Here is a 12,583-nt window from a genome sequence, read left to right on the forward strand (position 1 = left end):
CCTAACAGTAATTAGGGTTATCCACAGGGTTTTGAATACACTTGGATCTAACCTGCATCACAGCCATCTGAACCTGTTGGCAAAATCCAAAAGGCATCATTTCCTACATGCATAAAAAATAGCTTTCATGTGTACTTGGAACTGTCATTATCTCTTAGCAAAGTGTGTTGCCACATATTTTGTACGTAAAGCTTTCCAGACTTTTTTTGCCCTTCGATCTCTCTAGGGTTCTAGGCATGTTCTCCTGTAGCTGTGATTGTTCCCAGTACCACAGACACATGGTGATGGTGGTACCTTTTTTATATTGGTGTGTAGTCTAAACTCATCACTTTTAGGAAGCACTATATAAAATACATTAACAATTTCACACTGAGAAGAGATGAGCTGGCCTCTTTCTGTTTTCAGTTCTTCTTGTTTGCTCATCAGCATTTTCTTCCAAATACAGAAAATGTAGATCCAAATATACCAATGTAGATCCAAATATACCATTATGTATTCTTAAGTAATACCAATTTGCATTCAAATATGTAACTGGGTGCAAAAAAGAAATGTGCATACACACCCTCTAAGCTAATATAAAATAGTGACATTCAGAACGTCATTCTGGTGCCTTCTGTTACTCCTTAAACACAAGAATTCAGAGACAAGAGTGAAGTAACACAAGTATTTCCTGTGCAGGCTCTTCAAGTCAGCAGAATAGGAAGGAGTATTGGGCTCTAGATGTAGGAAAATCTTGGACTCAGTAATCCAAGGAATGTGTTTAAGACTGACTTTGACTTTTTTGCTGAAAGAACTGTATTAAATCCAAAGCTTCCTTCACTGAATTTCAGGAAGATCTCTTAATAGCTAAGCTAAACTGCCAGGCGTAACTTCTTGTTAATAAATGCAAATCACTCTACATCATGTATGTGTGCAATAATGAAGCATGTGGAGTTTTAAACTCTACTAAGGAAGCAAGTAATGCTGCCAGCATGCTCTTCTTCAAATGTTAGGTTAGGGCTCAGTGGCAGTCCAAAATGGCAGCAAAACAAGAAGATTATCAGACAAAAAAATCAAGAGTTTTTCTTCTTCTCAAATACCATATTCAATGCTAGTTTTAAAAAAATAAAACTAGAATGTAACAGAGGACCAGTTTGACTTTATCCATGACTTTGGTTTGGAAATACTTGATAGCTTATAAGAATTAAGATTTCAATGAAGTGATTAGACAGCAAGCTTCAAACATTTATGTAATTTAGTAGTGGAACTCCCTGCCCTGAGACTTTTTTTCAGGGTCAAAAGGATTAGACTTACAAGTGGAACATGATACTTTAACATAATATGTTAAACTCCCTGCTCAAAAATATCCTCAAATAAAAAACAAAACTGACCATTGTTCTGACATAATACAGTACTTTTTCCTGAGTTCCAGCAGCTGAAGTACATTGATGTATCTTTCTAGTCTGCTGCTTCTGCCTCACTGCTTTCCCCATAGGATTTGCTTTTGTCAGCATGAAGCAGTAGCTCAGTCCAGACTATTACAACTGACCTGGTGTTGTTCCTCCATGCTCTCTTGTTCCAAGCATAAAGTCACTTGAGGTAGGTGACATTGGAAAAGAAACAAAAAATGAACCTGCTTCTGTACAGAAGTGGCATTTAGAACTTTTTGCCTTAAATCATCTAACAGTTTTCTTAATTCTGAACTTCTGTTCATCAGCAGTGTGTGTAGTTTTTGTCTTAGAAGAATGCACCTAATGTCTAAAACACAGTCTAAAGGGACTTTCAGGAATAGGATTTTTGCACTTGGCTTCCTGAATAATTTCCAGTTCTTTATTGGCAAAATAACAAAGCATTTCTAGGTGAGAAATTCAGAACATTAGCATTAGATAACCATTATGTCAGACAGCATGAGTACCTGTTCTGCTTGCTTAAATACAAAGTTGTTTTCTGTGGCACCCCCAATGCAGCTGCCTCATAAAAAAAAAAAAAAGGCCAAAATTTGTCAATAAATTCTTCTTACGACTTTCAGTGTGGAGGGATTTGCTCCTGTTCATGCCTACCCTCACCTATTGTAATCAGCATGGCTTCAGATTTCCACCTGAATCCCATCAGTGCTGAGGAGAAAGAGAGAGTCTTACAAGGCTTCTAATTTATATCAGGGCAAGAGGGTGCAATTAGTGTGCAAAGCTCAAGCAATGCAGTGGTGCTTTTAACTGGTATCGCAAAGCATCGACTGTGGGAGGAGGAAATGGTGTCTCTGGTCTAGGCAGCTGAGACTGTGTAGCCTTGTTATCAGAAGAATAGAAAATGCCTTGTAGAACACCTTCCTGTTATTGTTAGAAAAATCACTGATTTCTGTTCTGAGAGGTTCATGTTCAAGTTGTATGTTGGTTTGGGGTTATTTTTAATACTTTAAGGCCCTACCTTAGGACTTGCAAGGTGAATTCTGGTTTTAGAGTATAAATAATATGGCTCTGATTATAGAGAAAATTACACTAAGTGGGAGAGGTTTTTTTAAATAATGTCAAAAGCTCATATCTTTCTGCAAATATCCTCTTACTAGATTTTTGTCTTTCATATTTTAAAAGCAGCTTGAAAATTTTCAAAATATGTTCTGTGTCATAGGAACTCTCATCTATGGAAATGGCTAAGACAGTCTACAGAATCACTAGGAGATGTCTTTTATCTGTCCTTGGGGAAGAAGGGATATGGAAGTAGGATAAGGATGATTAGCTTACTTGATTATAACTGGTATTACTCACACTGTGCCTGTGCACCACTTGTTAAAACCATTGCAGCTATGAGACACAGGAGTAATTTTAGTCCATGTTTAGCAGGCTCCCACTGTGTTTTTGGCACATTCAGAATACTACTCTCAGCAGAGCAATAGAAAGGACTGTAAATATAAAGAACTATATGTAGCTAAATAGGTGATCACTGGAAGAAATTGTAAAGACTTTATCTTTGGCTTCTGGGTCACTGTGTTTTCTGGGATAGCAGAGATCCCTGACTGTAGCATGGGAAGGTGAGCTGTGCAGGCTATTTAGCTGTAGTCTTCTGAGACAAAAAAATAATAAATGCCATTTTAGAATATCCCAGTTTACATCTAGTTTTTCTAAGCAATTTAATAAGTGCTACTACGAGTGTTTCTATTTTGCCTCTGCAGTGTCAATATGATGATATATTCCATCACTCTTCTGCTATTGCTCTTCTATAAAAATATTTCAAATAATATTCTTCCAAATGTACATCTTAAAATAACTGGTATTAAATAGCTGATTGCTTCTTTTTACTATAGATTACAAAACCATTTTTAGGTGTCCTTAAAATGCTCATCCTCAGCAGATTTGTTTATCTAACAGATCTTAACAGGGTGAAGGTTTTTCCCATAGCTGTTGAAGGCAATATTAAAAAATCACTACACTGCTCCTTCTTTACAGAAAAAGGTGTAAAGTGGAGGATTCAATCACTTTTAATGTAGATGACCTTATTCCTTGTATCTATGCTGGTATCTGTAAAACATATCCTAGAAGGAATAAGCTGAGGAGATTGTTCGAGTAAAGAAAGCAATATTTTTTAAGAATCATACTGGTTTGAGAAACAACATTCCATCACTGTCAGGCTAACCCTGACCCTGCTATGCATTCAGACAAGATGTGTGCTTATGCATGCATTTAATGGATGTGACAGGTAATGCAGCAAGTAAAGAGTTGCAGAAATTGTGGCAGTAGAATGTGATAAAAATGTGTGAAACATTTAACCAGCCCAGTTAGAGAATGTAGGTCACAGTGGCTTGAAGAAATACCACAGTTACTAATATAAGAAGTTTCCTGTCTGATGAATAGGATGCTCCAGAGAATGAAAAGCAGCTCTGAGGTTTTAAGTTCATGAAAGGCAATGGCTATGAACCTACATGAAGATGAGCTGATCCATGAAAATTCAGTTTTATCAATATCCAGTTAAAGAGAATTAGAAGGCATCCAAATTTAGATACTGCATCAAGCTCAGTACAATACAACAAACACTGTCAGTTGGTTGCAGGAGAAAAGATGCATTATTTTAACTGCTTATGTTAGAAGGCAGAGGATGTGGATGTGATTTGTTCAAAGAACAGATGTGGCTACAGAAGAAGGAGAGACCCAAAATAGAACCAAAAGACATATTAAGGACTCTGTGGGTATACTGTGAAATTCCAAGGCACTGAATTGTATTTTTAGGGTGGGATAGAACTGCTTGTACCTTGTCTGCTTTACTGAAGAATGAGTGTTTTATATCTGAAAATTATGAACCTTTTGGTAGTACAAGTTTGTACTGATGTTCAAATGCTCAAGAGTGGAAGAGAAACTAAAGGAGGATACAGTTATACAAAAGACCTCGCTTGAGATGTATTTGATGTGTGAATTTGATTAGGTGGCAAAGAGCCATCTGCCCATCGAAGCCTGGAGCCATGAGGGTGCATATAAAATGAAACGCCTGAGCAGCATATGGCAGCTAGGAAAGATGAGAACATGCAGTACTTGGACGTGATGCTTTTGAGTTCATGAACCATGTATCTGGAATGCATGGCCGTAGTCCTTGAAATTATGCTCTTTCCAAGAAAGTTTTTGAAAATTTGTCAGCTATGTTTATCTTCATCTGCTGCAGCATAACATTTTTAAAGAGTTTTTTTACTGTGGGAGGCTTTCACAGGAAGAGCTGAACTGAGGAAACCTGGTTAATTAAAATCTGGAACACAGCTCTGCACCAAGGGTGGATTCTCTGCAAATCCCATGCCTGTGGCATCCCAAAGAATGCAGGGCCCCAGGGCCTTATTCATGTTCAGATCTAATTTAGCTGATGCTACTGGAGAATGTCCAGAATTCTCTTCATTTGCTGCAAAATTTAGGTCAAGCCCATGATTAAGTACAGAAGTTCAAGACAAAGTAGCCCTTGAAAAACTTGCACCTTTTTTTCACTCTTGCGTTATTTGTGCTAGGATGGTGGATTTTGTACTGTATTGCACACCTTTGAAATGGCAGACTTGTTGACAGGAGGGTACTCAGCTCTCTTGATCTGAATGTGGTAGGAGCACTGCACACAGATTACTTTGCACCTTTAATGATGGGACCAGGAGTAATTATTATAACAACATTGTCTGGATGCAATTTCACTGCTTCCAGGGGCTGGGAGCCAGTGGAAAAGAGAAGGCAGGCAGGGCAAAGACAAGTAAGCCAAATATCCATCCAGAATAAGTATATCAGTTATGCTAAACATTTTCAGGTTTCCTCCTACAGATTCTCCTCTTCGTACTTTATATCAGAGTGTATGTGGATTAAATGTATGTGATTGTCTGGAGTACATAGATGTAATATGTCTAACTGCTTCATTTCAGTCACACAGAAGTCTAACGTGGATTATATTAATGCAAATTAGGTTCACTGCATCTCCATGTTGTCTTCATGCTTTTACTGGCTTTTCCAGGGGCACAATGACACCTGTGTGTTAGAAGAACCACTTTTTGTACTACCTTCTGCATAGGTAGATTCTGACATGAGAGACTTGAATGCAGAGAGCACAATGGATTTGTGGAAATTAAGGGAATCTATTCTGCATAGGAAAGGAAGGAGATGAATTTTCAAATGTGAAAAGAAAACAAATGAGAAAAATGGCAGGTGAGACTGAGGATTTTGATATAGTAGAGTTCAGCATCAAAATGAGGAACAAAAGGGAGCAAAATAGGTTGAAAAAATAAACACACACACCGACACACATGCCTGTAGCATTAGTTCTCCTCTATTTAAAGAAGGCTTTTATAGGAAATTAGTGATTTTGCATATTGCAATGAAGGTCTGTTTTTCACATTCAACTCTGAACTCAGTTATCTGATTTTTTTTCTCAGGTGCTAGACTTCACAGCAGTATGGTAAAACATGGATACAACTCAGCAGTTTTTAGAAAAATAAGATCACAAATGACTTCTCAGTCTATCCTTTGTGTCACCAGTTACTGTTCAAGAGTGTTTTAGGCAATAACTAACTTGAAAGATCTAATGATGTAACTGGTGTCTCCTAAACTCACTTCACTCATGTCCTGTTCCTCCTTCCCCCATGGGAGAAGCTATTCAGAGCTTTCTCCAGTTTTTCCAGCTGTTGGAATGACTAAGTCACTCCTGTCTATCTTCACCATTGATATGATTTATGCTGAGGGGGTTTTTTTTCCTTTTTCATAACATGCTATTGGTTCTTCTGCCAATAATGAACATTTCCTCCCTAGGTTTCTGACACTCAGATGTATAGATTTCTGTTCTGTGTTTTTTTATGTGTGCTATCCAGTCTGCAGGCCAGGTTCAGAATGTTTCATTGTAACTATATTTTACCTGCAAGATGCTTTTTTAAAAAAACAACATTGCTTTCCAGCTATGCCCTTGTTTAGTTATTCTGTCCAATTACTTTTCCACTTTTATTGTCATCAACTAAATTTAGAGTTTAAATAAAGGCCTGAGTTTCCAGCTGAAGGAGGCTTTACTTCTTCATGTTTTTCCTTCAGTAAGTTGCTAGTTATGTGGTTCTGTTATCTTCTGTCTTACTTAGCTCATCTGTTTTTTAATTAATCAGAAAAATATAGAATGTTTAAAAATGGGAACAACCCTAGCAAGCTGACGTGAACAACTAATAAAAAAGCTCATCTTATGTTTTGTTCCAAAATTACTTGTATTAATAATGAATAAGGCAAAAGAATTTAATTCCAAAATCTGCTGACTGGGAACTTTCCTGAAATCTCTGTTTCTCTTTCTTCCTTCAATGTATTTGGTATAGTTCCTTCACATAATATGAATGAGTTAAATTGAATTCACTGAGATTGTTAAAACATACATGGTCATTATTAAATGAATTATAGCAAAATCAGCAATAAATCACACAGGTTAATATTTGCTGCCACATTTGTTGACAGATATATCATACTTGGGCTTCAGCTGATGAGAGAGGCCAAACAATGTTTCAAATGTCTAGACAGACTCCTTTAGAGAATACCCAAGTATGAGTTTCATACATGCCTCCAGTCTAAGTGATAAGTGCATTATTCATTCATAACTGATTTTAAAATATGTATTTTGTTCCACAGTATTATGCTAGGCAATACTTTTTATGTTGCTGTCTTAAAAGGATTATTAGATGTTCCATTGTTTTTTTCTTTCTTTTTCCCTCCTCCTTTTTAAGGGTTTCAGAGTTCATTGTGAGAATCTGTGGATGTTGCAGAAAATACTTTAGAATCATATCTTCATTTCTAAAATAGAAAGCAGTGTGGTGAGGAATCTCTGCAATATTTGTACATAGCTTCAAAGATACTGTCATAAGCTTATGCATATTGTACTGCAATTCACAAAGAACCAAAAATAAGCTCAATGTCCCTTTTAGTAAAAACAAGCAGATAGTTATTCCATGTTATGATTTATATTTCTATAGAGCTATAGTAAGGCTGTTTCCCAAATGTTCATATTTCTTACTAGCACTGCTATTGCTGATCAGTGGCTTAGGGAAACCACATTTCAACTTAAATTTCAGTTACAGGAGGGAACTGAGAGACTAGGCGGAGCCTTAGTAGACTCTTACTGTTTACAGGGCATAATTAGTTTGTTAAGAAACAGGAAAGCATTGCTGAGGAGAAATGCTAGATAACTGGTCATTCACTCATACTGGTTTCCCAGCCTCATCTAGAGACAGTAGCTCATGTTTCACTTAGCAAAGTTGTCTTTGATACCATTAATTTTCAAATAGAGTCACAACAGAACTGAAGCAGCAAGAAATGAGAAATTGGAGCTCATGGGAAATGGTCAAGAGCAAAACAGGTAGTTCTTAAAAAAAGCAGTGATAAAGGCACTATTGCCAACTACTACAAAGTGGAATAAAATTAGGAGTGAGCTAAGAGCCCAAATTACAAAATCTTCAGTGATGTTTAAAAAAAGAGGGATGGAACCTTGACCAGTTTGCTGAGTGTAATTAGCACAAGAATACAGAGGCAAAATGAAAAGATCAGCCAATCAAACAAGAAACAATGATGTGTGTTGTATAAAGATTGAAAAACAAGGTCCATAAGGTAAAAAAAGGGAGCAAATTGATCACCTTTCAACAGGGAGGACTCTTCAGTGCAGCAGCTGGAAAGGCTGAGGTGTTTCATCCTTGGCAGAATGGGCCCTCACTATCAAAGCTGACAGCAATGCTAGTAACAACTCATCAGAGTGAAAGCTATAGCTGGGAAAAAAAGGGGTAGGGAAAGCTTCAGTTGGTTAGGTTGTTGTTGTTAAAGAGGTTGGGCCTTGTGTAGTACATAGAGAACCTAGGCAATTTTAGGAGCTGTCTTTGAGAATTTGCATTTACAAGCATACACTCAGATTCTGGTTTTAAAAAGTGGGAGCTGAGGAATTTCAGACCTGTGGTTTAAAAAAAAAATCCAGCAGCAAAATTACCAAACAAAGACATGAGATTAAAAAAAAAAACAGGATTAATACAAACTCCAATCAATCTAATGTCTTTCTGTACAAGGCTGTAGCTCTTATATGTGAAAGAGAGGTGGTGGATATCATTTATCTTGACTTCATTAAGATTTGTGCTATTGTGACATAGTAACAATATAAATGCTACTACTACAACCCAAGTGAAAATTTTGGGGGAAAACTGCTTTTAGCACTTCACAGACAAAGTGATGAGATGTACTGAGGGGTGTTCTGCAGAGATCTTTCATGAATGAGATACTGTTTTATAGTCTCTTTAAAACCTTGGATGGTGGAATGGAAAATATGCTTGTGAAAACTTGTGAATAATGAGCATCATAGGACACCAGCTGTCTTGGCTTTTCATCTGATACTGCTGAATATTGAATGGGCATAAGAATAGCTCTTCCTTTTCTGGTTGTTCCTGAGCTAATCCGTTACCTCCGATGACCTCTGCAAGTACCTTCTGCTCAACCCGTGCTTCTTCCGTGCTGGCAAAGGCTGCACCAGCTGAACTGATCTGTGCTCAAGGTTTATGTTCCTTTGTTCTATGAGGACAATAACAAGATGATTGATAGCTAGACTAAATATTTTAATAAAGGTTTTCCTGATAAAAGTGGGACCAGAAGGCCTAAATCAGGTTTTACACACCTGACCATTTTTTCCTGCGTGATCTAAGTGTTCAGGAGATTCCATATCTTTTCCCCAGAGAATGGTAAAACTGATGTTTGGTTCATGAACACTTTAACATTTCAGAAGGTGAGCCTAATAAGCTGATTGGGGTGAGTTGCTTTGGTTTATGGAGGGGGGCTAGTTGTTTGGGGGGAGTGTTTTGTTTGTGGGGTTTCTTTATCTTCAAAGCTCGTGTCTAGAAAAAAAAGACTCTCTTTTCCTTGAGGCAAGTTATAAGATCTTCAAAGGTCATAACTGTCCTCTATTTTTCACAGCTACGTTAAAGCCTGGAGCCATAGACTGTATTTCCCACAACCCCAAAAAAGGTTCCATTATGCCTCTAGCTGTGACGCGCCTCTAAGTATCAATAACTTGCCATCACTATAAATACCACATTTATAAACACTTCAGTGTTTTTAGATTGAGGACAACCCTATCTTTGCCTGGGTTTATACTCCTTTATAGCAGGCCACTGGTGGTCTGCAGAAGTGGTTGGGGGAGACATCTGTTGCCAATGTAGTAAATGCAAAAACTGAAATCCATACTTTCAGGGCTTGTCTTCAGCCCCTTCAACATGTCTGTCAACATGAAGTTTATCAGCATGTGGGGGAAAGAAAAAAATGAGAAACAGACTCTTGAGCACAAATAAGTGACAAAACTGAAAAAAAAAAAAAAAGAAAAAAAGGAGCTCTTTAACTATGTTCTTACATTTCAAGACTTTTGTTTAGTAGGAAAGACAGCTTGGTCATTTAAAGAGGAAGCAACTGCAAGCAATTTCTATTAGATACCACGAGAAAGTAAACCTGGGTGTAGTGCTGGACATGTTCATTACATTTCTTATCTAATTGTGTGATACTAGCGAGCCCTACTCACTGGCAACCCAGGCACTCCCATTATATACAGAGTCACGGTGCTAAATAACAATGTGCTAAGTAAGATGAGAAGAGCCCATGCTTTAACTGTTTTGCAGCCCTCCAGGTATGTTTGCAGAGAAGATGAAAATTTCCAGGTCCTGCTTTGATAGATCACAGCTTATAATTATAGTCACGTTGCATGGGAACGTGGACACACTGCTGTCTCGATTAGAGAAAGAGACAGACAAGAGCGAAGCATCCCTGTTACATTTTCTCCCTAAGTGACTATTGTCACTAACTTGTGACTATTTTAGAAATTCGGATGGGAACGTCTTCATGCTTTTTCTCATTTCCTCATTTTTATAGCTCTGAAAGTACCAGCGGTTTCACTTCTAGTAAATTCTTCTTTTACTTGTCTTACTTTACTTATTTCCACATTGATCATTTTACTGCCCTGTATCCCTTTTCTCCCGTTGCCTCAGCCTGAGCTCTCCAGCCCTTCAGCGCTGCCTCCCCTCCGCGCCTGTCACTAGCACCTCTCCCTCTCTCCTGTGTTCTCCGACACAAGCGACAAGCTCCACGACACACAGTTCCCTGCTTAAAGACAGGCTTTATTTGTTTAGTAGCCCTCTTTCACAGGAGTGAAACAGGGCGCCCTGCAGCTGAAGAACACGGGAGAGGTTTAGGGAGCAGAGGGGCAGAGCCTGCTGCCCCCGGTGCTGCAGCTCCACCGCCCTGCTGGCTGTGCGGGCCCTCCAGAAGGTGAAGTGCTCCCAAAAAGGGTGAAGAGCTTCTTGACGGCTCCGTGAGACCAGCCTAGCTGCCCGTTTTTTACAGTTTTCAATAATCTCTTACATTTAAGTGATAGCAGAAATTAGGTAACCCTTTTGGAGTAGAAACTTTGCACACTGAGGCACCTTCATGGCCAAGATGTTTTCTTGTGAATTACTTCTTTTAGTTATGTTTAATTTGACCCAGAGCATAGTTAATTACATAATAGATTTACTTATTTAGGTTACTTATTATTAACTCAAGAGTAAAAAACCGCACAGTTTACTCCTTACAGAGCTACTGAGCTCCTTCGAGAGCAGGTAATTTTAATTTCACGGTAGAACACATTTTCTTTCCCAAATGTTGAACTCAGTTTTGAATCTGCCAGGCCTTTTCCAGATGATGGGTAAATGCACCTAACAATGCAGATAACAATTTCCCACAAAAAAGACCAGCTAATATGCTGCCTCCCAAGCAATGTTGCTTATATCCCTAGTCTCCTCAGAGAGAGTGAGAAAAATTAAAATATACTGCAATTTCACCCAGGTGTCCTGCTCCGTACCTGATATTACCCAAGACAACAAGAAATAAAAGTGGGAAATGCTGAATTTGCACTTCTGAGTGATGAATGCCTTAGAGCAGTAGAAACACAAGGCAGGTCCCCTAGGAGAAGAGTAGGATTAATGATCTTGATTGTTCTATAATGATCTCTGCATGTTTTTCCTGTCATAAGGGGAAAAAAGCTATTTGCTACCAAAAAATGTATCTATATATTGTGCATACCTCATGCTAAAAGGCAAGGGCATGAAGTATAAGTAACCTAGTGAGAGAATAAGTACAAAAGGAGTCCTCCATAATTTCATTCAGGAATGTGCTGTGAGAGTTTAAGAAAAAAATTTTAAAAAAATCACACCAAAACAAATTCACATTTAATTTGAAGGAATTCTCACATGTACTTCATTTCTCAAGTGCACAGACTGTGTCTCCAGCTGAGAAATGAAAAGCAAACTAAAGAACTCAAAAAGAGTAGGAAGTAGCTTATGTTACCTTATAATAATATATTTTCTTTCTGTAGAGAAATTGTGGTCAACACATTCTTCTCCAGGATCGGTTCATGCTGCTCTTCATCTTGTACAAATGTGGGCTGCCACCAGAGATGGCAGCCTTTCTGTCTTCATGTCCCCACTCCCTGCTCTTCTCCTTGCCTCACATCAAGGGATTGTGCAGCTTCAGGGTGAATCAGCTTGCCTGATCCAACAGAAAATAAACAATCTTTAGTGGGGTAGTTAGCTTTGGGGTTGCCCAAGAGATCTGAGCTGGGGGTAGGTGGGGAAGACAGGGAAGAAACTGGTGGGTGTGTGGGGGTGACCTCATTGCTTCCACCAGCTTTAGCTGCAGCGCGTTTTTGGCTGCACTCTCAGGCAGCTTCAAAACTGGAAAAGCACACAGGGAGAGTCGTTCTCTGTCAATATGCTGCTCTCTATCAATATGCTGCTGGACCAGCAGTAAAGATTTGGGGAGGAGGAGGTGGCAATAAATGTGATGGAAGAGGCAGAATTCTGAAAGGTTTAAATGCTGAAGCATATGGGATATTTGGAGAATGGGAAACCTCCAGCTCAGTTCTTTTTGAAGAACAGAAGGAACCAAGCTCATGCATCTTCCATTATCTAGTGACTGATGAGAGCTTCTACTGAAGAAATTAAAATCTCATTCAGGTTCAACCCAAAAAAATGGTTTTTTGCTTCTGTTCAGATATTTGCTACTGATCACAATCTGGTGGATGATGTGCTATGAAAGGTGGAGGCAGCATGAAATGCCATGCTGAATAATTGATCACCACC

The sequence above is a fragment of the Cyanistes caeruleus genome, chromosome 4, assembly GCF_971803275.1.
Source record: "Cyanistes caeruleus chromosome 4, bCyaCae1.hap1.1, whole genome shotgun sequence".
NCBI classification, from domain to species: Eukaryota; Metazoa; Chordata; class Aves; order Passeriformes; family Paridae; genus Cyanistes; species Cyanistes caeruleus.